Source organism: Enhydra lutris, unplaced genomic scaffold (assembly GCF_002288905.1).
Source record: "Enhydra lutris kenyoni isolate GAN:26980312 unplaced genomic scaffold, ASM228890v2 scaffoldscaffold1, whole genome shotgun sequence".
In the NCBI taxonomy this organism is placed as follows: domain Eukaryota; kingdom Metazoa; phylum Chordata; class Mammalia; order Carnivora; family Mustelidae; genus Enhydra; species Enhydra lutris.
Genome location: NW_019154085.1, coordinates 32213365 through 32238728, shown reverse-complemented (window position 1 = coordinate 32238728; position 25364 = coordinate 32213365). Strand labels below are relative to the sequence as shown.

Here is a 25364-nt window from a genome sequence, read left to right as displayed (position 1 = left end):
GGAGAAGCAGACTCCCCAGTGAGCAGGGAACCAGACTTGGGGCTTGATCCCAGGACTTGAGCCGATGGCAGATGCTTAACTGAATGAGCCACTGAGGTGCCCCTTGTGTTTACTTTTTAAATGGGATTAGTACAGTCAACCCAGTGGAGGGATGGTATAAGAAACACATCAAGAACATTCAGGGTCTGCTAAAATGCAATCCTATTTTCAACCATTCCTTCCCTCCCTCTTATCCTGGCAGCAGGCAGGGGGGAAAAAAAGGACTTAAGGGGGTTAAAACAGGAATATGCAATCTATTTTAAACTATGACAAATGTCCTTAAATTATGGTAGATTAGTAAGGAGTTAACAAACAAAAACATGGTCATCCTGTTAAATCAATCTTAAAAATAGAGTTTTCATGCTGCTTTTTATGATAGCCATAAACTTTATAAAAATAAAAATCAAAGCAAAATGTCAAGGATGAAAATAGGGAGAAGATACAGACCTATGGCAGGGGCAATGGTGTGAAGGGACTTTTGTAGGTCTGCATTTTGGCTCTGCTTTGTTTTACACCAAGGCTGAGGTGCTCGAATCCTGGGGGAATTCAGAGAGTAAGTTGCATATGCATTTATTCTGCAAACACTCATTCCGAGAACCTGTGCGTGCCAAGGATATTCAGATGAGCCAGGCACAGTGCCTGGCTTCCAGGCGCTCTTGTTGGGGGTGCCAGAGAGTAAGTACTGTTTGGGGGAATGAAGTCTTAAAGGACCAATATGGTGTTTGAGCTTTGAAAAAAGCCACGATTACTTTTATATTTAAGGAATAAAAAAAAAATGACCTTGGAAATTGCACGAATATTAACTATACTTGACACTGTTGGCTGCCTGCCAAGTATGCATTCCTCTCTCCTAAAAGGTTCCCAATTTTATTCCAACATCTCCACCTCCCTCCCACCCCCTGAGTCCTGTGACTCAGGGGGAAGTTGACACTGCTCTTAGCTCCAGTCATGAGAAGTTCAAGGCTTTGGCCTCAAGCCAAGAAGTGCATGGCACAACCCAGAAGAAAGTCACTGGTCAGGGGCAAGCACATGCTTTTAGCTAAACACTGCATGTCTCTTCAGGGACGAAATTTACTTCTAAGGAAATTCAAGTTAGGATGGTGACAGATCCATCCTAAATAGGGAAAATAATAATGCCCACAATGAATGAAATAAGGAAGCGTATAGAGTTTCACCTCTCTGCCAAGATATTAGGGCTGGATTTGCAGAACAAGAACCAATAAAATAAAATTGTGACAAATAAATGACAAGCTCTTTCCCCTCTCTGATAGGAGGACTTAATCCAGCGGCTTCTGTTTTATAAGTGTACATCCTACAAGGCCGTCCTTGAGACAAAACCTGTAAAAACCCCTTTGTACATAAAGATTCGTTATTTTAATCCACCAACTACCAGTATACCCAGGAACCTGTCCTGCCTTGAAGCTTTACAGGGAGGAATTTCCCAGACTCTGAAAAGGGTCAAACTCCTCTCTTGTGTTGTTTCATGATACCTAAAGGTTATAGGACATTATCAACACTCAGCAAGGACCATTTCCCTACCCCAGAGATCTCTACCTGAGACCAAGTTCAGAACCTTAATCCTGGCAAATAATTGAAAGACTGTCAGGGATGGCAGCAAATCACTTTCGTGTGACATACTACTAATTAACATCTTTTGACTTGCTTTTTACAATCTCTGAGGAATTCTCTTCTTTGGAGGAGAGTTAGATATTCTTTAAATCTTCTTAGGGAACAGAAGAAGCAAAAGTGAAACTAAAAATATCAGCGCATATATAGGACACCCGAAGGAGTTTTTAGATAACATCTCTGAATATGTAATTAAGTAGCAGGAGAGCCAATATCGGTCTCCAAATTCTTGGGAATTAGATGAACCTAAATAAAAGAGTTCTTGTCTTTTCCGAACCAGAATCTACATTTCCCTTGTAGGAAATCTCAGTGTAGGACTTCAGTATATCTTTGGACATAACAAGAATGCCAGTGCCTGTGTTGGTTTCAATGGGAACAATTAGAGGGAGCAGAAACAGGGAATTGTAGATAAAGCCAATGGCAGAGAGGAGCAGAGTCGAAGCTGGGAGAAAGGAAACCAGGTCCCAGGACTCTCTATTTCTGGAGAACCAGTCACATGCCAGGGCTGACACGCCAGGCTGTGGGCAGCGTCTCTGGACCACGAACCCAGGAGGCAGGAATTAGCAGCTAGTTTTTACACAAAAGATCATAAAGGCATTGGATATTTAGGTGGGTGGAGACCTATGCGTAGAAATCCACAATTTCTCAGTAAGCTGCTCATCTGTCACAAAGCCAAATGAAGATGTTTCTAGTCAACAGGGAGGATAAGACAGAAAGGACCACATATCCATTATTACTAGTGGCAAATGTCCTGGACATTCCTATTTGCATGTTTTGTTTATTGCTTTAGTTTTCGGGAACTTAGAAAACAAAAAATGTTTCCACAGGTGAAAACAATTTTTCCTTTCAGGGCATAATTTTCTCTAACTCGGGCTCCCAAGATGGGGCTGTTGGGAACGGCCTTTGGGTGGAGAACAGCTGCTGTGTTTTGCTGCTGCGTATTCTCAGCAAGGCTGCTTTCAAGGCATAAATAAATCAGAAGGAAGGGGAACCACACAGGGTGACTGCGGGCTCCTAGGGAAAGGGCACGCAGGTACAGGATTTCTGGACTTGGCTCTCCCCCCGCCCCACCCGCCCTCCACCCCTGAACACCTTGAACGGTGTTTGGTTTTCCAAATACACTCTGAGGAGTCCTACACAAAAAGGAAATCCGGCCAGGTCCGCATCGCTGGATGGAGTGAGGGCTGACCCAGACAGCAGAGGAGCGACCGACCGTGGAGTCGGCTTGGCAACTGGCCCAGCCTTTGAGCTTTCAGAGGAGGAATACAAGGAATTGCTTTTAGCCAAAACAATACGTGACCCTGGGGAGGTGAATTTGCCCGTCTGCACCTCAGCGGCAGAGGATGGAGTCTGGTTAGCTCAGTTGCTTTTTAATACACAAAAAACAATTACAGGTAGGGAAAGGCCCCTTAAATAAAATGTCATCCCAGAGCCTATTCTATAAAATAAGACTGAAAGACTGGACTAACTGAAAGTGAGGGGAAGTATAAGGGACCCCTAATTTCAGGCCAGGCCACCTTGTACCCCCAAGTCTTTCTCTGGAGTGTCTCCTTGAACACAGGTCGGAGATCAGCTTGAAAACCATTGACCTTCATCTCTGTCAGACCTCTAGTACCTTTCTGTAATTAACCCGGGGCCAGAAGGACACAGGCTATGGGTCTGCCGACCTTGAGGTCTTTATTTAAAGGATTTGATAAACTCAGGATCGATGTCGTTGCGAGGTCATTTTACTTATCTTTTTTTTTTTTCAGATCAGAGCTGTAACCGTGTTTTTGAAAGGTCAAGTTTGAGAGTCCTTTACTTCAACAGAGCCCGAAGGGATTCATGTCTAGGGGCATGCCGTCTGCGGCTCTAAGCTGGGCACTTTATTTTATTTTTTATTATTTATCTGACACAGAGAGAGAGAACACAAGCAGAGGAGGCAGCAGAGGAAGAAACAGGCTCTCTGCTGAGCAGGGAGCCCCCACGGGGCTCGATCCCAGGACTCGGGGATCATGACCTGAACCCAAGGCAGACGCTTAACGACTGAGCCCTCCAGGCACCCCAAGCAGGACACTTCAAATGGAAAGCAGAAGGAAGCTCATCTTCTAGGGCCGAGGGGGGTCACATCTAAATGAGGTACGGCCTGGTCTTACTTAAAAAGAAGTTAAAGGCCCAAAGCTCTTTTATAAAAACACACTGAACAGCAGCATTCCCTTCACCAAGAGGCTTGCTTTAGGGAAGTTTTACACCCTGACGAGAAAGCAGCCACTGAACACAGAGCCGTGCAGAGGGAAGGCCACCAGGCCCAGGGGTCAGGACCACGGACTCTGGAGCAAAGGACCACCATGCACGACTGCATAGTCTCACACCAATGCGATGATCTCCCAGGGCCTCAGTTTCCCCTTCTGTAAATGGGAATAATAAGAGCACTTACCCCTTAGGGACACTGGCAGGATTAAATCAGTGTTGCTGATAACGCCCGCCAAGCACTCGGCACAAAGAAGTGACTGAGCTGCCAGCCATGACCGGGAAGGTAGCAGGAGAGATTTCCCAGAAAACACTTCGCGGTTCTAACGGGCATGCGCATCACCTGGATCGGGCCGCGCGTTCTCCCGAGCTCCCACGTGATCCCTGGGCTGCCCTGTTGTGCAGCTGCGAACTTTTGAGTAGAAAGGCCAACCCACTGAGGAGTTTTTAAAGACAAAAGTCAAGCTCTCAGATTGGCACGTGTAAGAGATGCTCCCCATGGGGCGCCTGGGCGGCTCAGTGGGTTAAAGCCCCTGCCTTCGGCTCAGGTCATGATCCCAGAGTCCTGGGATCGAGCCCCACATGGGGCTCACTGCTCAGCCGGGAGCCTGCTTCCCCCTCTCTCTCTGCCTGCCTGGTTGTGATCTCTCTCTCTGTGTGAAATAAATAAAAAATCTTAAAAGAGATGCTCCCCCCTGAAACTGCAGCCAGATTGAATAACCAACTGATTATGAAGAAAGAAAGAAAGAAAGAAAGAAAAAAAGCAAGTAAGCAAGCCCACAGGCATTTGGGCTCCTTGCCTTCATTGGAGGAGGGTTTGTATAAATTCCTGGACCACAAATCCAAAATTAGTGAGAGAGTCATGAAGTTTGGAAAACACGACTCACCTCTCGGGCATCCCAACGAAGAAAAACAAACCTTATTTCCCTAAAAAGAGCTTTGCCACGCTGCCAGAATCCTGCAGGATACTGGCTTGAAAACTAGGTTCTCTGACCTCTGCAGGCCTGAGAATCTGTCCTTGGGTTCTCCGTTAAAAAGGAGGTAGCAATTTGCTTTTTTTTTTTTTTTTTTAAAGGAAAGATGAAAAACTAAGAGGAAAGTATCCCATATCCTATTAAAGCCGATGATCTTTGGAAGTTCTAAATTTTTTTTAACCCAACTTTGGAAGTTCTTTGTCATTTCTCCTTATATCCACATTCATGTGCATTCAACCTGCACACTCGTCCTCATTCATTTCCGAGGGTTGCCACCCGGCACCGGCTTGCCCAGGATTATTTTTCAAGATTGGCTATTTCTTCATGTGCTTGGGATTGTGGGGGAAGAGGGGCATCAGCCTCTGGTGTCCAGATTTTTAGCCATTTATGGAGACTGGGGGCTCCTCAGAAAAATACCTTCCATGGTTAGGGCAATGCCTCAAAAGGCAGTAGATTCAGGACTAAAACTCCACCTAGTCTTGCTGTCCTACCCTGCATATATTCAGCCAGAATTTCTGATCTAGAGCCCAGAGATTGGGAAAGGCGAATTCAAGGAACTCAATGCCTCTTTCAATAGAATCTATGATTTGCAAGTTTTGTGTCCTGCCATCTAGCTCTGAAAGACTAAGCTTGGGTGGACCTGTCCTTACACCCTGGAGGAATATTTATAAAATAAACTCTCTCAAGCTATCATGGGACACAACTACCTAGCATGTTAACACACCATGTACAAACCAAGCAAGGCCCAACATTTCAAAAGAAAACTGAAAATGGCAAATCTTTTCTCCACAGAGGCCATGTCTCTGTAGACGAGTCATTCATTGCTTGCTCTTTGGTGATGGAAAGTTAACAATAAGCAAGATTATTTCAGTCAGCAATGTGAGGAAATTAAAGCGAATAGTGTGATACAAAGTGGTATGTGTGTTTTAGGGGTTGCTCTCCAAGGAGGACCCCTTCGAGCTGAGCCCGGACGGGGAGGTGAGCCAGTTCCTTCGGGGTCTGAGGGTCAGAGAGACTGCTTACTAAGACCCTTAAACAAGCAACCAGGTCTGTGCGTCGGAACATGGCGGGAGAGAGAGGTGGGGAGAGAGACAGAGAGAGAGGTGCAAAGCAGGAGTGGGGTCTGGCCAAGCCTTGGGGTTTTAGGCGGGCAGGAGCGGTAAATTGCTGAGACAGTTTCATATAAGAGCTCTGACAATCTGCTCTGACAAGACTAAAACAAATTTTGGCTCAGAAACAGTGAGAAGAAGCCCTGCTTTAACTCTTTGGTGTTTTGATTTCTTAAACGTCGTGGGAAAATATCATTCATTAGCTGCCCTGAACTTAAATGGGGGGAGGGGGTTCCCACTGTTTCCACAGTCAGGTAGACTGGTGGTGTCCTAGATTCACGTCTGTTTACCAATACGCTCCCATCACTTTTAATTACTCTTATTATTATATTTTTTTAAGTTCAGGGAATCGAGACTGTCCAACCCACAGGGACAATTAAATGATGATTACTTAGCAAGCCTAAGAAAGATTGGCAGTGTCCCTTGAAGGGGAAACAGAAGGAACAAGAATGAGCTAGGGTTTCTCCTTTCATCTTGAAGTCCAGATAGAATTACAAGTTGGTTGAGCTCACCGATGTCTGCTCAGGGCTCAGTGATTAAAGTTGCAGGATGGTAACACTGAGAGTCAATAAAATGGAAGGGCAGCTTCCTTGAATAAAAGAGCTTGAAAGAGAACTGCCCACGAACCCCTTTCATCTGCTTGGCTGGCATCTGCTGGGACCCCTCAGTCTGTGTCCCAGAATAAGAGAGTGGCTGGAACGGACTGGACCCGATGTGGTATTTGACAGCAGGTTCTAGTGGGGTTTGAGCTTTGTTTTTTTCCCTCCTGCCGATCCATCACCTTTCAGCCCATCCTCTGGGCATTTGATGTCTTCTTTTTCTTTTCCTCAAAAGTTGGCTGTCATCTTGGGCACCAGCAGAAGGAGCAGACCGATAAGTATCACAGATTGTGAAATTCTCTCTTTTTTTTTCTTCAAGATTTTATTTGTTTATTTGAGAGAAAGAGAGTGCACAACCAGGGGGAGCGGCAGAGGGAGAGGAAGAAGCAGGCTCTCCACTGAGCAGGGAGCACCAAGCAGGGCTTGATCCCAGGACCCTGAGATCACGACCTGAACTGAAGGAAGATGCTTCACCCACTGAGCCCCACGGGCTCCCCAGATTGTGAAATTCTTGAAATTGTGACAGTGACCCACCAGGGCAACACTTCCCCACCTGAAGCTAGAAACGGATCCTACAACTTGAAAGAACGCAGTCTCATCATCACTTCCAGAACCCTGTGCCTGACACACACGATTATCTGCTTCAAAGCAAATCGAAGAATCAGAGAGAGAGAGAGAGAGTAGGACAGCGTTTTGTAAAGCTGAGAGATGTGGGCCTCTACTCAGAGAATTCCCTCCCCAGGCAGTTAAGAACAGCAGAAGTCACCACAAAGAACAGAAATAACCATTCCCATTTTTAAGCAGGGGGGGGGGGGGACCAGCTGCCCTTTAAATTCTCAAAATGTGTTAAGAACTTAACTGTTTTTCAAAACATTTTAGATCTGCTAAAACCTGAAACACATTGTACCAAACATTCTTCCACTTAATTGGTAAGCCCTTGAGTATTCAGGGGGATTTTTGGTGCAGATGTTTCTGATTCATTTATATTAACTTATCAAAATGACGTTTGGAAGAGCTGTATGTGCAAGAAGGAGTCTAATAAACTTGGAGTTCATTAGTTTTAATCCGGGAATTTCATCCCTCCTGCCCTGATGCACACATTTAGAATGTGGACAGGCTGATTTAGTTCTAACAGGCAGCATGAACTCACCCATTCCTAAGTCCCTTCAGAAAACATTTTCTACAGCATTAGAAGGCACCACCAAAACGTAAGAAAATTACTTGGGTCCATGGAAAGTTTTCTTCTTGGTGATCTTTTACTTCTAAAGACTTAAAAACACATTTTAATCAGACAAAAGGAAAATAAAGCCTGACCATTTGGCCACCGAAGTCAAGGGGGTTTTATCCAGAGGCTTTCGTGCTCCTTTCTTGTTTCGCTGGGCAAAACAGGGCATGGCATTTTTAACTTGGAGTTTTCTTTGTCCAAGGCTACCGTTGTAGTGTGGGCCTGTGTGTCCATGGAGAAGGAGGAAAGCAAAAAAACCTTCTCTTCGCTGCCCCTCCCCACTTCTTAAATCCAGCCCTCTACTTTTAGAGCTCTCCAGGAATCCAAGATGGTGAAGATAGTACTTTGGAACAATTTTTCTTTCTTGGTCCACATCCACTCCCTGGGGCACTGTCAGTAAGTGGCAGTGGGCACGAGAGGGAGTGGGGTGGAAGAGATCCAGGAAGGACAGACGGAACTGGGGAGCACGCTTCCCCAGAGGCTGGCTCCCTCCACGCTCTCACTAAGCCTTGCATGTGTGGGAGGGGAAATGCTGGGGAAGTTCCATCAATTTCCACCTTGTTTTCAAACTGCAGTTCCCTCTGGAAGGTTCTCTCTGAGCCAGTTTAAAGCCACTGGTCTCAAAAATAAACTTAGGAAAAGCTTTGAAATTGTGTGCACACCCATGAAAGGACATGAAGAAGAAAGCCACGCTGGGTCGGAACAATGGTCCTTCCCACCCAGCTTGTCCCTGGCACACTCTGGTTTCTTTGTGCCTTTGGAATGTTGTTCTTTTTTTGTTTTGTTTTGTTTTCATCTTGTTTCACTTTTAATATTTTTGAGTTAAAGTTATGGGCTTTTTTTTTTTTTAAATATATCACTTGTTTTTTTGTGTTTTTTCCCTGATTTTCTGATTATCACTTATGTTTTTTTTCTGATTAACACATTTTACTGGAGAACATTTGGGAGTCCAAAAACTACATAAAAATAAAGTAAAAATGACCCCTGGTCCCACCCCTGAGACTCAACCCCTTCGGATATCTCCACTGGTCTTTTTCTTATGTGTAAATGAGATCATGTGGTGACATGAATTCTAACAAAATTGAGATTCTGCTCTTAAATTTTTTTTGAAGATTTTATTTACTTACTTGTCAGAGAGAGAGAGCACGCACGAGCAGGCAGGGGGAGCAGCAGGCTCCCCACTGAGGAGGGAGCCTGATGTAGGGCTCCAATCCAGGACCCTGGGATCATGACCTGAGCCCAAGGTAGATGATTCACCAATGGAGCCACCCAGGCCTCCCTTAAATTTTTAAGCATTATTTATTGTATTGTATTTCCCTAGGTCCCTAAATATCATTTAAGATCACGATTTTGGCTGTCAACTTTCTAATTTTTATTTATTTATTTGACAGAGAAAGAGAGATCACAAGTAGACAGAGAAGCAGGCAGAGAGAGAGGGAAGCAGCCTCCCTGCTGAGCAGAGAGCCTGATGTGGGGCTCGATCCCAGGACCCCGAGATCATGACCTGAGCTGAAGGCAGAGGCTTAACCCACTGAGCCACCCAGGCGCCCCAGGCTGTCAACTTTTTACAAGTGTTGCCTTCATTGTGTTCCAGTTTCTCACTCACCCGTTTGCATGGCAGATCTCTGCGCAGACTGACACAGCAAACAAGCCTGAAGGCTGGCCTGTGTGCGTGTGAGCAGGACTCTCACCAGCCACCAGCTGTACGGAGTTCTCTGCATACTTCTGCGGGAGCACCTGGAGGCACCGTTCCAAGAGCCTCTCTCTTCATTCATTTCGTAACCTGACCAAATAAGTATCCACACCTATGACATTCCCTGCAACCCCCTTGTTTATATTTTTTGGTACTACTGTTTGCTTGTTTTGTTTTCCCAATGACTTAAGTTATCTTTGCCAGATTATGCAAAAGCTACAGGGATGCCTTTTAAGGCCGTCCAAGGGCCACAAAGTACACTGCTGAAGAAATAGAGAATGATGGGTACATGGGTGGCTCCGGTCGGTTAAGCATTTGCCTTCAGCTCAGGTCATGATCTCCCATCCTGGGATAGAGGCCTGCATCTGGTTCCCAGCTCCAAGGGGAGCCTGCCACTCCCCCACTTCTGTCGCTGCTCCCCCCTGCTTGTGCTCTCTCTCTCAAACAAATAAAATAAAAAAATAAAAAATAAAAAAAAGAAAGAAAGAAAAAATGACCTGGAAATGAGCATGAGCCATGACAGTCCCTATGCTGAGGAAGAGAAGCAGTCCCATAATCCATCATGCAAGGCTCTGAAAGTCCTAGGGTTTGCATGCAACCCAGAGCCCTCCTTCATCAGCTCCAGCCACCTCTGGTTGAGGTAAATGGATCTAAATGGAACCTAAGAGGGGCTGGGTGTTAGCCAGTCTTGGGTCCAATGACAGATCTGCTGGGGAGGTTTGAACTTTCTCACCTGTGCAGGAAGTATGGTCTCACCTGTGCAGTGGGTGTGTTCTCACCTGTGTGGTGCGTTTAACACCAGCTCCCTTGCAAAGATGTATGGAAGAGGAAATGAAATCCCTTCTATAAACCACATCATAACACATCAGACACTCAGTATATGTTCAATAAATGGTTGTTGTATTTGCATTGCTTTTTTAACAGTATAACTAACAAGAAATTGTCAGAAGTATCCAATTACAGTGGAATACAAGGAGAGAAAGAAGTAAGATGATTAAAAAACAAAGACATCACGGGCTCCTGGGTGACTTGGTTGGTTAGTCTGCTGACTCTAGATCTCAGCCCAGGTCTTGATCTCAGGGTCATGAGTTCAAGTCCTGTGTTGGACCCCATGTTGAGCATGGAGCCTACTTAAACACAATAATGAATAAATAAAATAAATTAAAAAAATCATAGAAGAGGCAAGTAAGATGTCCCAGAAGGGTGACTGGGACTGTGACAGACAACAAAGGGAAAACAGGCCTTCAGCCGAACGGGAGAGCATGAGGAGAGCTACGGGGGCAGCCAACCACAATGTCCCCGAGCGGGACACGTCCTGTAAGCCAGAGTGTAAGGTATTTGCAAGGGGAGCTGCTGGTAGCTGGGCCAGAGGAAGACCAGAGCCAGACAGAGGAGTCCTAAGAACCTGACAAGGAGGTTGGGTGACAGGGGACCGCAGAGAGAGAGCCAGAAAGTGACCCATCAGGGATGTGTCTAAATGGCCACCATATGCTTGCAGTCCTATCCTTTCTTATGAGTTCCCATCTCTTGCAGCTGCAGAATGTCCAAGGGTTATTCACAGACAGGCTGCCACAGGTCCACCAAACCCCATCCCATGCTGTGCTCTTAGAGGGCATTACACCTGGCCTCTCTCTGCCCCTGCCCCCCACAGACCCATGCGAGCCTCCCTGTGCTCCCATTTTGCATCTGAAGCTGAACCCTCTGAGAGTTTCCACGGGCCATCACGGAAGACGAAGACAGCCTGGTTTTGGCTTCTGGCCGTGGCTTACTCATGTGGGATCTGATGATACAGTTATTTAACAAGAAACCACAGGAACAAAAACAATTTGATGAAACCCAGAGAAAGTGAGTTATTCCATGGACAGCAACCGAATGACATGGGCCGGGTGATGCCCCACCCTGAACCAAGCCAGAGGCTCCGGGTTTCAGCTCATCTCTGTCACCGGGTCCACAGTTCATAGACCAAAGGACATAGAACTCGCTGAAAACACCAAACTCGCTGAAAATGTGGTTCTCATTTCTTTTCATGGAACACAGTTTCCAGTACGCGCGGCATGACCAGAACCGATGACCTTGATGCATCGGAGATGGTCAGAGAAACGTGGGTTTGCAGCCCTGATAAGCCAGGGAACCAGACCAGGCTGAACACCTCCCCCTCCACTACCCCGCGGCATCTCTGCTGCTTAAACGGGGCTCAGCATGCAGCGGGGAGAGTGCAGATCTGAAGACAGAAGAGAGAAAAAGAAAAAGGTTAGGGGGGTATCCTCCCACCCGGATTTCAGAAGGGTAGTCGGAGGCCCACGTAGCCAAGCCCCGTCCACTGCCTCGTGCCGACACACGCACGCTTCCCGCGGCTTTCCGGGTGATAACAGGCGCCTTCCCCGCTAAGACAGTCCTCCACGCGCTGTCTGAAATGGAGGCTGCTCCGGCTAAAATCATGCCTCAAGCCTCATCCGCGCCCTTCTTCTTGTTTGAAATTTGGGATTTGAGGCCCCACCCCGGACCTATAGAATCACCGCGACTTTTAACCCGACTCCCCAGGTGATTTGCACGTGCATTAAAAGGTGAGAAGATTAATGTTCGGGAAGCACTGATCTATACTACTGAGAAAACAAATAAAATGTTTCAATGTACTGAAATTACACTGTTCTCTCTGGGCCCAGACACCATGAAAGGGGAAACAGTTTGAAAAGCACAGAATCATGCCATGAAGACCAGACAAATGCGTGGAAACAGAAAGTAGATTCGGGGGATGCTTGGGTGGCTGGGTTGTTAAGCATCTGCTTTGGCTCAGGGCATGATCCCAGGGTCCTAGGATGGAGATGGCATCCGGCTCTCTGCTCAACAGGGAGCCTGCTTCTCCCTCTCCCGGTGCTTGTGTTCCCTTTCTCGCTGTCTCTCTCTGTGTCAACAAGTAAATAAAATCTTAAAAAGAAAGGAAGAAAGGAAGGAAGGAGGGAAGGAAGGAAGGAACGAATAAAGGGAGGAAGGGAGGAAGAAAGGAAGAAGGAAGATTGGGGGTTGCCTAGGGCTGGATTGAGGGGAGAGACTGCTAATGGATACGGGTTTCTTTTTAGTGTGATGGAAATGCTCACAGACTGATCGTGGTGATGGCAGCATAGAATATAGGGAATATACTAAAAATGAGTAAAATTGGTGAACTGCATGGTATGTGAATTATATCTCAATAAAGCTTCAGAATCTAAATAAAAACACTCAAGAGGCTTAGAAATACCAAACTAAAAACTTCTGATTTCTGTAACGGAGACCATGTGGAGAACTGGATCTTGAAGGGTAACTCAAGAGAGACTCTTCCACTGTCCCAGCTTGCTGGTTTCAACACAGAAGCACTGAAATGGTTAATTTGCTCTTAAAAGATTCAGTGCTGCCCTTAGAGCTAGGCCACCAGGGCCCATGCTCTGGACTCTGTGATTTAGACGCCCCACTCTGACACTCCTTGAGCCATGTCCTTTCTCACAGAGCAAGGGAAGAGGTCTAGTCTTCTAGATTGTTCTCCAGGCACTTGGAACCCCAGCATTCTTGGCTGAAATGCCCAAGCGCCTGCCTACTGGGCATATGCAGGTGTCTCCTGGAGGTCTGTCCTCCCTAGTGTGGATGGGAGCACCAGTGTGAACTCCTCAGACCTGAGGGCTAGCCATTGGTGGTGGGGGAGGGGGACGTGGACAGCCCAGGCACAGGGTGGGGTGGGGGGGTGGTAAGGGAGGTAGGGGATATGGGGGGGAGAATCTTGTAGTCCTGGATGGGTGACGGGCTGGCTTCCTGAATTTGCAACATTCCAACCTGAAACTCTGAGAGCCTAAGAATTCTAAACATGAACCTGACTTTCCAGGTTACAGGAAGATATATACGTCAAAGTAGGAAGCCACAACATATCATATATAATGCATAAACTAGCTAAAGAAATACTTTAGAATATGTTGTCTATGGGATCTCTGTCTCCATTTGTGACTTGTCCTAAAACACTGCAATTTTAGAGGTCGGTTATTTTTTTCTTCAAAGTTTATCGAGCAGTGAGTATTTCTGGTTTCCCCAGCATGTCAGATTTTATAGATAAATATAAAATATTCATTAAAGGCCATCTCATCTTTTCATAACTTCATACATAATAAATACCAAGGATTTATTTTTGCTCTGAAACACTGCAAGAAGCTTTAGGATAAGAAGCATCTTAAATGTGTTTGTCTTCATGTATGCCTCCTGTTTGCAAAACCTGGTGGTTAAACGAAAGGGGAGGGGACCCCCAGGAAATAAGGAGCAATGAAAACAGGCACTCCTGAGCTGCTTTTCTTCTTCTGAAGAATAGAAAAGCCCATCATCCAAAAAAAAAAAAAAAAAAAAGAAAGCGCCGGGAGCCCTTTTTTTTTTTTTTTTTTTTTTTTTAAATAATAGGAGCAGCTTAACTGGTACTTTGGGGAGGGGAAAAAACTTAATGAGTTTAAGCACAAGAGTCTATAGAGCCTCTCATGGCTCTCTGATTCTTCTTGACTGGTAGTTTGGTGACAGAATCCTGGAAGGGACTATTTTGTTCTTGTCACACACAACCCACAATCTGAGCCAGAGAAGCAACCTTACTTTCATGGCCTCCAAAATATTCTGGTTTTGGAATTACTTTTATTCCTTGTGAGCTGTGAAGCTGAGGCCAAGCTCGTGACTTTCCTCTGCCCTCCCGGGAGTGTACAGATGTCACCCATGCCTGGTGCCAACCAAGTTGACTCCCACTCAGATGTATTTCCAGAACAGGCTCCCCTGTCCCTTCTGCCTTTCCCCCAACCCTGTCATCTGGATTCCTTGTGGGAACTCTGCAGCTTTTTCTTTGTAGTGAAGATTAAGTTTAAATACAACAATTTGTATAGCATATGTTTGAAAATTTCAATCATTTTGGAAACTAGGGAGCTAGGGGACATGGGGGAAATGATCTCAGATAAGACTGAATTTGTAAGTTGCCATACAGCTGCTCCATCCAATATGGCAGCCATATGTGGCTAATTTAAATTTAAATTTAATTAGATAAAAAATCCAGTTAGTTGTTCTAGTCACATTTCAAGTGCTCAACAGCCCCATGTGGCTAATGGCTACCAATTTGAACAGCACAGGTATAGAAAGTTTCCATCCTCACAGAAAGTTCTAGTGCATGTCCTGAATGAACAGGAAGCGTTTTCATGTTTTCTCTGTAGTTCCTGTCAAGCCTTCTCTCGCTCACCTGTTGTTGGCACTGTGATTTCTTATCCTGTCACATTTTTGCAACTTAAAGCAAATTATTCTTAAATTCTCGAAGTAGATAGTGGTGATGTACTATCTCCAGAGCTATGATATCTCTAGAGCTATGGTATCTTATCTCCAGAGCTGGGTGGTTGGTTCATAGCTTTGTGAATAAATGAAAAACCACTGAACTGTACATTCTAAAAGGGTGAATTCGCTGGCATCTCAATTTAAAAAGTAAGGCCTAATTGGCCAAATATCAAGTACTAGTTTCATAAATCCTCCCTCTCAGATCTCCTCAGAGCACCTTATACAAATGACCTTATACAAATGTAAATCCATAAATCTGAGAGAACCCATTCATTTGGGAAAGCTAACAAAACAAACAATGGCTCCCCCCTGCAATGGTTCCCCAAATGTCTCCCTGTTGCACTTGAAAGTCCACATGCATGTTCCTGGTCAAGGCTGGAGATCTGACCACTGTGCATCTTTCCGGCCTCTCCGGAGGCTCACCTCCGTTTTTATGCTCCTTCTGGCCTTCTTTTAATACTTGTTCCTCGAGCATGTTACAGCCTCGAGAACTTTGTACTGAGCCTGGCTCTGCCTGGCTGGCTTCTTCCCATTTCTGAGATACCAGCCCCTCAAAGCCTCCCCTTAGAGATGCCTTCTCCAGTCCCCCGCCCAGTGGCTCCATGGCAGGACCCTGTTCCGTTCTCTTCATAGCTTATCCCACCTTGGAGTTTCTCACTCTTGGACCTGCTTGCTCATCTGCACCAGACGGCAAGCTCTTTGAGGACAGCAAGCCTGACCAACGCCTTCCTGTGGGACCCCTGGCATCCAGCACAGTGGTTGTTTTCCGCCTACCCCCCCAGCAAGCATCCGATAAACACTTCTTAAATGAACAGAGTAATGAGGGCTGAGCCTGCCATCAGCATACACTCTGAATTTAAGGGGCCTTAGAACCATCTAGAAGTTCTTAATAGCCACCCAGAGAACTGAAGAAAACACACATACCGGGACCTCACCCCTCGAGTCAGTCTGATCTACCAGATTGGGAGTGAGGCCCAAACTGGTTTATTTTTTTTTTAAAGCTCCACTGTTTGATCCAATTGTCTTGTTTTCAGAGGAGGAGACTGAGGCTCAGGCTTGACGGGGTTTCAAGCTAGTCAAGCAACAAGCCTAGGTATCAAGTCTGAGAAGCTCAACTCTCCAGGAGCAAATCTACACGAACTTTGGATCCCCTGTACCTGTGAAACCTCTGTGGCTCACGGCGAGGAGAAATCTATTCCAAATCATGGACTGGGAAGACCTCTTGTAACAGGCCACCTCAAAGGTTATCACAAAGTAGTCACATTAGTCCTGAACTTGCCCCTTTCTCTCCTGGCATCACATTCTCCTGGCATCAAGACTTACGCCCTGGCAGAGCCGTAGCCCAGGTCACCTTGGCTGCTCTTCTCCAGAGTCTGACCCCCAGAGGAGGATATAAAACACGGGACGTTGGCAAACAGGAACAGCCTCCACTGAGAGCCAGCGCGGATATATTTTCCCTTCTCTCCGTTAGAAAGATAAAAGCCACCAGGTTCTCCCCCCTTTCCCTTTAGACTCTTGGCAGGTTTAAGAGAAAACTCCCTGATTTGCATTGACAAAAAAGGCCTGAGGTAGAAAAGGTCTCATTCCTGGAGGTTCCAAAGGGACCTTTACAGAAGAGTGTTAAGTAGAGCAACGTGTTCACAAAATGAATGCCCTGTTTTGAAATACCCGAATGGCCTTTGGCACCCTGATCGGAAGAGGCAGGGCAGCACCGTGGGTAAGCACTGGGGTGTTTCTCCTTACCCTGCCACCCACTAGCACCGTGGCCCTGGCTCTGTGCCTGGGTCTGCAATTCTATAAACTACAACATCAACCATCCAGAGTTGCGAAAACGAAATGCATCAATGTGCACGAGGTGTTTAGAACAGTGCGTGCTGGGCGCCTGGGTGGCTCAGTGGGTTAAGCTGCTGCCTTCGGCTAGGGTCATGATCCCAGGTCCTGGGTTCGAGCCCCGCGTCGGGCTTTCTGCTCAGCAGGGAGCCTGCTTCCTCCTCTCTCTCTGCCTGCTTCTCTGCTTACTTGTGATTTCTCTCTGTCAAATAAATAAACAAAATCTTAAAAAAAAAAAAAAAAAAAAGAACAGTGCGTGCCATGTAGAAAGTGCTGCGTGAACATCAGCTGTTGACGATGGTAGTGACCGCTCACCCCTCCAGGCACTCAGCAATCACCGCTAGGCCCTGGGTTCCCACGCACACCTGCGGCCACGCTCACTGGTCGCGAGGATACGGTTTTAAAATCAATGTATCACTATTCTTTTTTTTTTTTAAATACTTTATTTATTTGAGAGGAAGAGAGTGAGTGGGGAGGAGAGGGAGAAGTAGACTCCCTCTGCTTTATATCAAATATTGTATCATTTTATATCAAATATTATTTTGTTAAGGGGTGAATGATTCCTTTTGGATCAAAGCATACAAGATTGCCAATATTTGATAATTATTGCTCTACAAAACAGCAGTTCTTTGGGCTCAAACCATGAATACAGAGGTTTGCATTCTGAAGGAGGAATTCTGCTGCCTTGAGTCCGGGTTTGAAGTTGGAGAGCTGCTCATCCTCCTCCTGGCCAGCAGGGCCTGGCAGAGCAGGGGTCCCAGGAGAGGGCCCTATGTGCAGAATTATGGCCCAGAGATATGCTCATTCTAGCCCACATGTGACTGGCTTTTAAAATATTTGTGGGCAGGGGCGCCTGGGTGGCTCAGTCATTAAACGTCTGCCTTCGGCTCAGCTCATGATCCTAGGGTCCTGAGATTGAATCCTGCATCGGGCTCTCTGCTTAGCAGGGGAAGCCTGCTTCTCCCTCCCTCACTCCCCCTACTTGTGTTCCCTCTCTCGCTGAGTCTCTCTCTGTCAAATAAATAAATAAATAAAATCTTTAAAAAACAAAACAGTGGCCAGAATTTTCAACCCCCCTACATTTTGTTCTTCTTTTGAGAATTGAAGGCTAGTAGCAGGGTAAGTGCCCACGGGCCTTGTGAGGAGACTCACCAGGCCTCATACAGGGCTGTCCTGCGTCCTCCATGCTCAGCCGGGTCCTCGACTTGACCATCTCCGCCTCTCACCTGACCCAGATGGACTTCTCAGTGCAAAGTGAATTAACCCAATTTTTCATGTGTCCTTACCCAGAATGCCCAAAATAGGTTAACCAGAAGCCCCTTATCTTCTCCGCAGACCACCCTCGTCCTTCCTGGTCTTTCCAAGAAGGGTCGCTTGGTTACGAGCACCACATGGGTAGAAAGGGAGAGAGCACAGCTGGAAGGCTCCGATGGCAGCAGTCACACACCCAACACCACGTCTGCAGAATCTCCACAGACGGGACTCCTCCAACTCTTCTCTCTAATCCGGCCCTAATGTTCAGCAACCTTCACTGTCAGGAAATTCCGCCATAAATAACCCAAATCCTTCATGCAGCTTAAACCCATTTCCTCTTTACTCTCTGCTCACTGGAGATGGGGAACAGCTGGTCACCGTTCTCTGTACCAAGTTCTTTGTCAACGGGATGATTGGATTCTGGCTCTGGACCACTGTCATAATTAGGAGTCTGACCAGTTCCATATTGTGCCGTCTGCAAAAGCATGTCAAGCGGGAAGATAAAATTTTGAGCACGCTGTGCTTCAGAAATGTGCCATCAGGAGAACACGAGCCCTTGCCATGCCACCGGGCTGTTTGCAGTTTATAAATTTGTGGCTGTGAGGTCTCTCACATGGAGACAAAAAGGATGTCCTTCAGAGGCTCGCTCTGCGTTGTGAGCATTAACATCGAAGGGTGCCAAGATTCTCTAGAAGCCACCACAAGTGACAACTCACACAGTGAGCATGTGTTAAGTGCTGCCCATGTGCCCCTAACCTGCATTGTTTCAGGTGCTCCGCATAGCAAGGCACTAAATTTAGCTGCACAGCAGGCTAACTCGCCCGAGGGTATGCACCTAGCAGTGCTGGTTCAAACCCAAGTAGCTGGAGTTCGGAGACTGGGATCCCTTCACTGTGTCTCCATCTTGCCCATAAACTGGGGCTGGCATGCCCAGGCAGCTCACGGCAGGGAGTGCGGTCTTTTTGTTCCAACAACCACACTTGGCCTTGGCCGGCGGTGCCCAAGAAGTCACGGCAAAAAGCGAATTCCCAAGTCTGTGCTCCGGAGCCGACCAGGATCAGGGTCCAGGCTCTGCTAAATACTACCTGGTCATTGTGGACATCGGCCCGCCTGCCTCAGGGTCCTTGGCAGTAAAGTGGGGTGTGGGAGGTGCACCTCTCCCCTCGTTCAGCTCTGTGTGTCCTCATGGCATGATTTCTACCTGACATGATCTGCTTCCCTGATTGGTATTGTGCCTCCTTTCACTTGTCTGTGAGCTCAGAAGTGCACAGGCTTTGCCCGCCTTATTCATCACTGTGACCCCAGTGCCCAGCCCTGCCATGGGAAGCACTCAGTAGTATTTGGAGAAGGACTCAGGTGTCATCAGGAGGATGAAATCAATCCATCTCTGTAAAATATAACAAAGATGAGAGTTCTTCCCACTTCCCACAGTTGGCTCCTTCAAACCTAATAATTTGCTGTTTAACTTTGTCCTATGTGTGTGACTTGCCAACTTGGCTCCTTCTGTGGTTGTGCAGTGATCTTTCTGATCTTCTCTTCCACCGTGCGGCCCCGGCCTAGAAACCAGGGTTCCTCGCTGTCCCCAGCAATACCTCCTGAATGTCCTGATAACTCAGCTTTTCAAAGCATAGCATCAGAGACATCATGAATTGCTTACTAGATGCTGCCCCATCCCCTTTGGCTTGTTAGCAGAACCCAAACTCAGGTTGAACCTCAGGCAACAGGGCAAGTCAATCTGGACAATTCTCCTCTCTCCTTTCTCAAGCTTACTTGCAATTAGGGGTGGCCACGTCATCCACTCCAGCCAGTGAGAAGTAAGGAGGTGGGGAGTATCTTCTGTTTTCCTTATAAAAACGATAGAGACAGCTGTCATTACCTCCACCTCCTTTCTAACTTGAACATGGCTAGATGCCAGGAGCAACAGCAGCCATCTTAGCATCATGAGACAAGAAGCCAACAAGCTAAAGCTGGAGGAGCTAAAAGAAGCAGCATGAGTCCTTGATGATATTGGGAAACAGCTGAACAAATGTTGGCATTCACCAACACTGGACTTACTGCTACATGAGAAAAATAAAAATTTTAAGCAACTATTATAGGGCTTACTGTTACCTATAGCAAAAAAAAAAAAAAAAAAAAATCTTGACTGATCTATTGTGTTTTTTTTCACAACTGCAATTCTTCCTGTTTCCATATTTTCTCATTTATGTCAATAACATAGTCATTATGCTCCAAATTCTTCAGGCTCAGAATGCTGAGTTATCTTTGGATACAAATGGCAAAGAAGGTATCCATCTCCAAGTCCTGCAAATCCATTCAAAATGTCTCAGTCAAATCAATAGGGATGTGCACACAAACATCTATTATAGTGTTTGGGTAAGTGCAACAGGGTAAGTGCCTGTTAGCAGAAAAAGTGGAAATGATCTTAATTGACTGGCAAGAATAAATCATGACAAGTAACAGATAGAAAATGGGATATTATGTAGTCATTAAAATATTGTGAATAAATATTTGTTGATGTGGGACAAAGTTCTAGATATGTCAACTGGAAACTCAGATTAGAAGGATACTTTTTTTGTAAACAGTATTTTTAAAAAGATGTATATAATATATGCACAGGAAAAGTGTCCAGAAAGTTATACCCCAAAATAGTAACAACAAATATCTCTGGGTGATCTGGGTACTGAGACTGGCCATTTCATTTCAAGCTTTTGGTTACTTATAGTTTCCACAGTAAATACACAATGATCATGTAATAAGAAAAAAAAATGTTTGTCCTTTGGTTTTGGTGCCTCTGACTCATCCCAATGTCTCCCTTCTCCAGTCATTACCAGCATCCAGGGAAAACAGTTCAGCCACTACCTCCAGTGATCCCCACCTCCTGTCTCTCACCATTTCAGCCCCCAAATTAACCTTCTCATTATCTGCATTCTTCATCCATCCCCCTGTTTACAGTGAACAGGTGCGAGTTCTATAAGATTAAGCCCCCTGGTCCTCAGCCTAGAATTCAAGAACAGATTAAGCAGCCAAAGAACCAACTTTATTTTCACCTCACTCCTCTGCTTTTGTGGGTCTGGTTTCCTAACTGTTCCTTCTACATAGCTCATTCATTCCCACATTGATCTGTGGTTCCCTCCTTCTGGAATGGTCTTTCCATCTCCTCTGACAATTCATATCTTCTTCATTCTTCAAAACCCAACAAATCCTTTCAAGCCTCATCTCAGAATGAGGATTCTGGGCCAGTGCATGGATGTGGCAGGTGATGGATCCATACAAGGCTGGTGCTGGGAGGATTCCAAGAAGCCAGAGCTCATTAGCCTTTCCACCTCCACTCCCTACAACAGCAGTAGATTTTCACAGCCCAATCCCTCCACAATGATTCTACTTCCTGTGCCACTTCAGAATGGCTTCCACCCTAAAATAGTTAATGCTCTCTTGGGGCAGGTGTTTGGCCAGGAATTGATAGGAATCTTGATCCCCACATGCTCAAAGTTTTACCGTATTACTCAGGCACACAAGGTATTTTCCCATTTTTAAATTCTCTTAACTTATGATACTCTAGTCTTAAGCATGAAATCTATACATCACATACTGTAATTAAAAAAAAAACCTCCAGGAATATTTTTCCATATGATATCACATTTACTGTTGTCTAAAATCTGAGACCGCCAGCTGTCCTAATTCAAAATTTGGTAAGTTTTGGATTCTCTTCATGGGTCCATCAGCAATCTTAGAAGCAACTTCTTTCAAAATGTTCACTTAGAGTTTTCTTAGAAGGAATAAGGAAGAATCTGAGAAAGGAAGATCTTGTCCAAACGAACCCTGAAAATCTTTGAGATTTTGTCTTTTCCCATCACACGTTATGTTCATCAATGTACCCAACTCCCAGATAGACTGACAGCTCTTCAAGAGCAGGAAAAGTGAGGCAGATGAATTGCTGAGTGCTCAGTGTAGAGTCCAGGGTCTGGCACACTATTTCTTCGTGTATTAGGCTGAGAACTGGTAGCATTATCTCAAAGCAAAAAACACTCCATGGTATACTTTCTGTAACTCAATAAGTTCAGAGGAGGAGGAGCAGGACCTGGGAAAGCATTTTTATGGCCAGGGATTGGATACTACAAACTATCAAAAGGAAGAAACACAAAACTAAATATGCTTCAAGACAATTTAATATACATTTAGCCCAAATTTTAGGGTAGAAGCCATTCTGATGTGGCACGGAAAGTAGATTCGATGACCTGTATGGTCCAACACTCCTCCTGCCCCACCATAAGAGAGGAAATCTATTCCAGAAGACCTGCTAGAAAGAAATCGCAGTAGGGTCATTAGGACGAGTAGCAGCATCGGTGGTGTAGACAGTTATCGTCTGATGTAGACAGATAGTGTCTTGATGCCAGACACAACATGATGCTGGGCACTTCCAGTGATGACCTGATTCATATCTCAGAATGGTAGGAGGTCTATGTGATTATTTCCCCCATTTCACAGATAAGGAGAGCAAGGTGGTAAAGCTCACGTCATACTCCCAAGGTGACGTGGTTTGGAAGTCTAAGAAACAAGGTTCCATCTTGGTCTATTTACTACACTGCCTCCCACCAAAGCACTGCACAGGCACGGAACATACAGACCTTTTACCAGGGCCCTGGCAGCCATGAAGGGCTGGCCACAAACAATATCCCTGTAGCCCATAGCTCAAGTTAACACCACCAAAACCAGTGGTGAGAAACCTAAGAACAACAGAATTACTGCAACACCTGGTCCTGGCCCAACACAGATCTCTCAGAACCACCGTGGGAGGGGCAGTAGGAAGGACCAGCCATCACTGGGGCTCCTTCCCTCCCTCTCTGCTGGCTCCTCATCCATCCTTTCTGTCAGTAATAAAGTAAACCGATATTTTTTTAAAATGAAAGAAAGAAAAAGATCCACAGAGCAAAGCCAAGGATACTTTGATTTCATGATGCGGTACTTCTACCTCACAAGACAACTGAGGTGCGGACGATATATTTTCAATTTTAATTCTGTGACTCCGAGGGGAGAAAGCCCGAACACGGTCATTTTCCTTTGAAGTGTGGGTGTTTTAGAAAGGTCCCTATGTGCAAATGTGCCAATTCCTTGGCACAATACTGTGATTCAATGTTTGGTCACTCTGAATTCAGGGTTGTTCGCTCAGGCTCCACTCTGAGGGATCCTGCCAGGCTCGTGGGTGGAGACTTCGTGGCTCAGAGTGCTACCCAAGCAGTGGCGGCGCGGAGGGAGAAGGAAGCCAAGGGCCCCCTGCGTCACGTCTTTCCAATGTGGTTTCCTAAACCGCTACACACTTCAGAGTTCAAATACTAATTCAGAAGCACGTTGCAAAAAGAAACTCCTTTTTAAAAAGACAGCTTGGATTCTTAGCCAAGGGACACTCATTTTTTATGTTCAAGGATCTTTACATAATTAAGCAAATTTTATGATGCATATCCAATGTTCATAGACACAGGAAGATGAATGGCATCATTAAGTTGTCCAGTGTTTTTCTGTGCTTACGAAAAACGTCACCCAGTAAAGCCAAAAAAAGTGAGAGAAGGGGGCTGGAGGAAGAGGCTTTTAAAATACACTACTATAAAGTCTATTAGATAGTATTTTTATCATAGCTGCTACAAGCGGTAAATGTTTGCTATTGATTATATCATGACAAAGACTCAGTATATTCCATAAATAGAAGTTTGGTTCAGCAAAGAAAATCTCTTTTAACTTACCTTTTGTAAGATTAAAGGAGCTTTAAAAAACAAACAAAACAAAACAACCCACGTATGATCCTCTCATTAGATACAGAAAAAAGAGTCAATACAATTCAGCCATAATTCATGAATATATCACTAGGCAAACAAACCCTACCAGGGAGGGAAACACTACATCAAATATAATACTTAAAGGTGAAATATTAAAACCATTCCCTTATGCTCAAGAACAAGACAAGAAAGTGGGCCATCACCACTTCTACTCCACATAATACTGGAGGTCCTTGTCTCTGCAGTAAGGTAGAAAAAAAAATAAAGAAATGAAAGGAATAAGAATTGAAAAGAAACACAAAAAATCTGCTTTTTGACTGTTTTCATAGCAAACACAAAGAAATGAGAGACAATTTGTTAGAATTAAAGAAATTTGGAAAGTTTGTGAAATAAATACACAAAATGCGACTGCATTCCAACACAGCAGCAGAAAACCAATTTCAAAGTATTGTTTTAATAGTAATAAAAACATAAAGTATCTAGGAATAAATCTAGCAAAAGAGGTGGAAGATTTTAATGGAGATAATTATAAAACTCTGCTGAAAGATATTTAAAAAAGACTTAAGTAAACGGCAAGTCCTAACATGTTCAGGGATTAGAAGACTCTGTATCATAAAGATGTTAATTATCTCCACATTAACCCACAGATTAAATATAACTCAAATTAAAATTACAGTAGGGGCGCCTGCGTGGCTCAGTGGGTTAAAGCCTTTGCCTTTGGCTCGGGTCATGCTCCTAGAGTCCTGGGATTGAGCCCCACATCGAGATCCACATCGGGCTCTCTGCTCAGCAGGGAGCCTGCTTCCTCCTCTCTCTCTACCTGCCTCTCTGCCTACTTGTGATCTCTGTCTGTCAAATAAATAAATAAATTCTTTAAAAAAAACAAAAACAAAACACTGGCTATTTTTTAAAAATCACAGTAAAATTAATATTATGTAAAAATTATTTTACATTTCTTTAGGGAAGTAAGGAATTTTGTTACTTTTAAAAAGAAAATATCCATTCATTTAGTTTTTGAAATTAGTAATTATGCTTTATTTTAAAATGAAAACTGATAAATTATATTATTCAATTAAGAACCACACCAAACAACGGAAAATGGTGGCTGTGATGTCCCTACCCTACACTGAATCCTATTTTGGGTCCCTGCACTTTTTTGGGGGCGGAGGGGTTGTCCCATCACTTTAAACACTGTCATCAGATTAGGAGAAACTAAGTTGCAACACAGAGCAAGCCCAAGATACTGCCTGCTGGTGACTCAAGAGCTAAAATCACTCACAACTGTTTGGATCTACGACAATAAAAAGAGATCTTCCCAAACAACTTTTAAAGGAACAACAAAAACTACCTGCCAAAAATCGCCTGAAGGCGGGGGAAGGGGGGGTGGGGGTTGGGGGGGGGGGGAAGAGGGGGCCGGAATGGTAACCGCAGCATCTGCTTTTCCCAAGACTTCCTGGACTCTCTAATAAGGCAACTTTGGCCAAGGAGAGGAGAGATCTTTTCGGGGCCAAACTCTTTCAGTGCATGAAGAAACTCCCATGAGTGCAGAGGACACTATGTGTTTTAAGCTCAGGCATTTCATGTGGCTGTTTGGACAGAATAGGAAAAGGTGTGCTGTACTTTCACGTGGGGTCTTTACACAGATGGTTGGGGGAGCCATTTTGTTTCATTTAAGAAAGCTTTGGAGTACTTCCAGTGGTTTAATAAA

The 25364-nt window shown here is 45.1% G+C and overlaps 1 protein-coding gene across 1 annotated transcript in view; it reads right to left on the bottom strand.

Moving 5' to 3' along the window:
- The window catches only part of LOC111138525 (sphingosine-1-phosphate phosphatase 2), a 106665-nt gene that overhangs the window by 63392 nt on the left and 17909 nt on the right, over positions 1-25364 (bottom strand). The window lies entirely within an intron of this gene.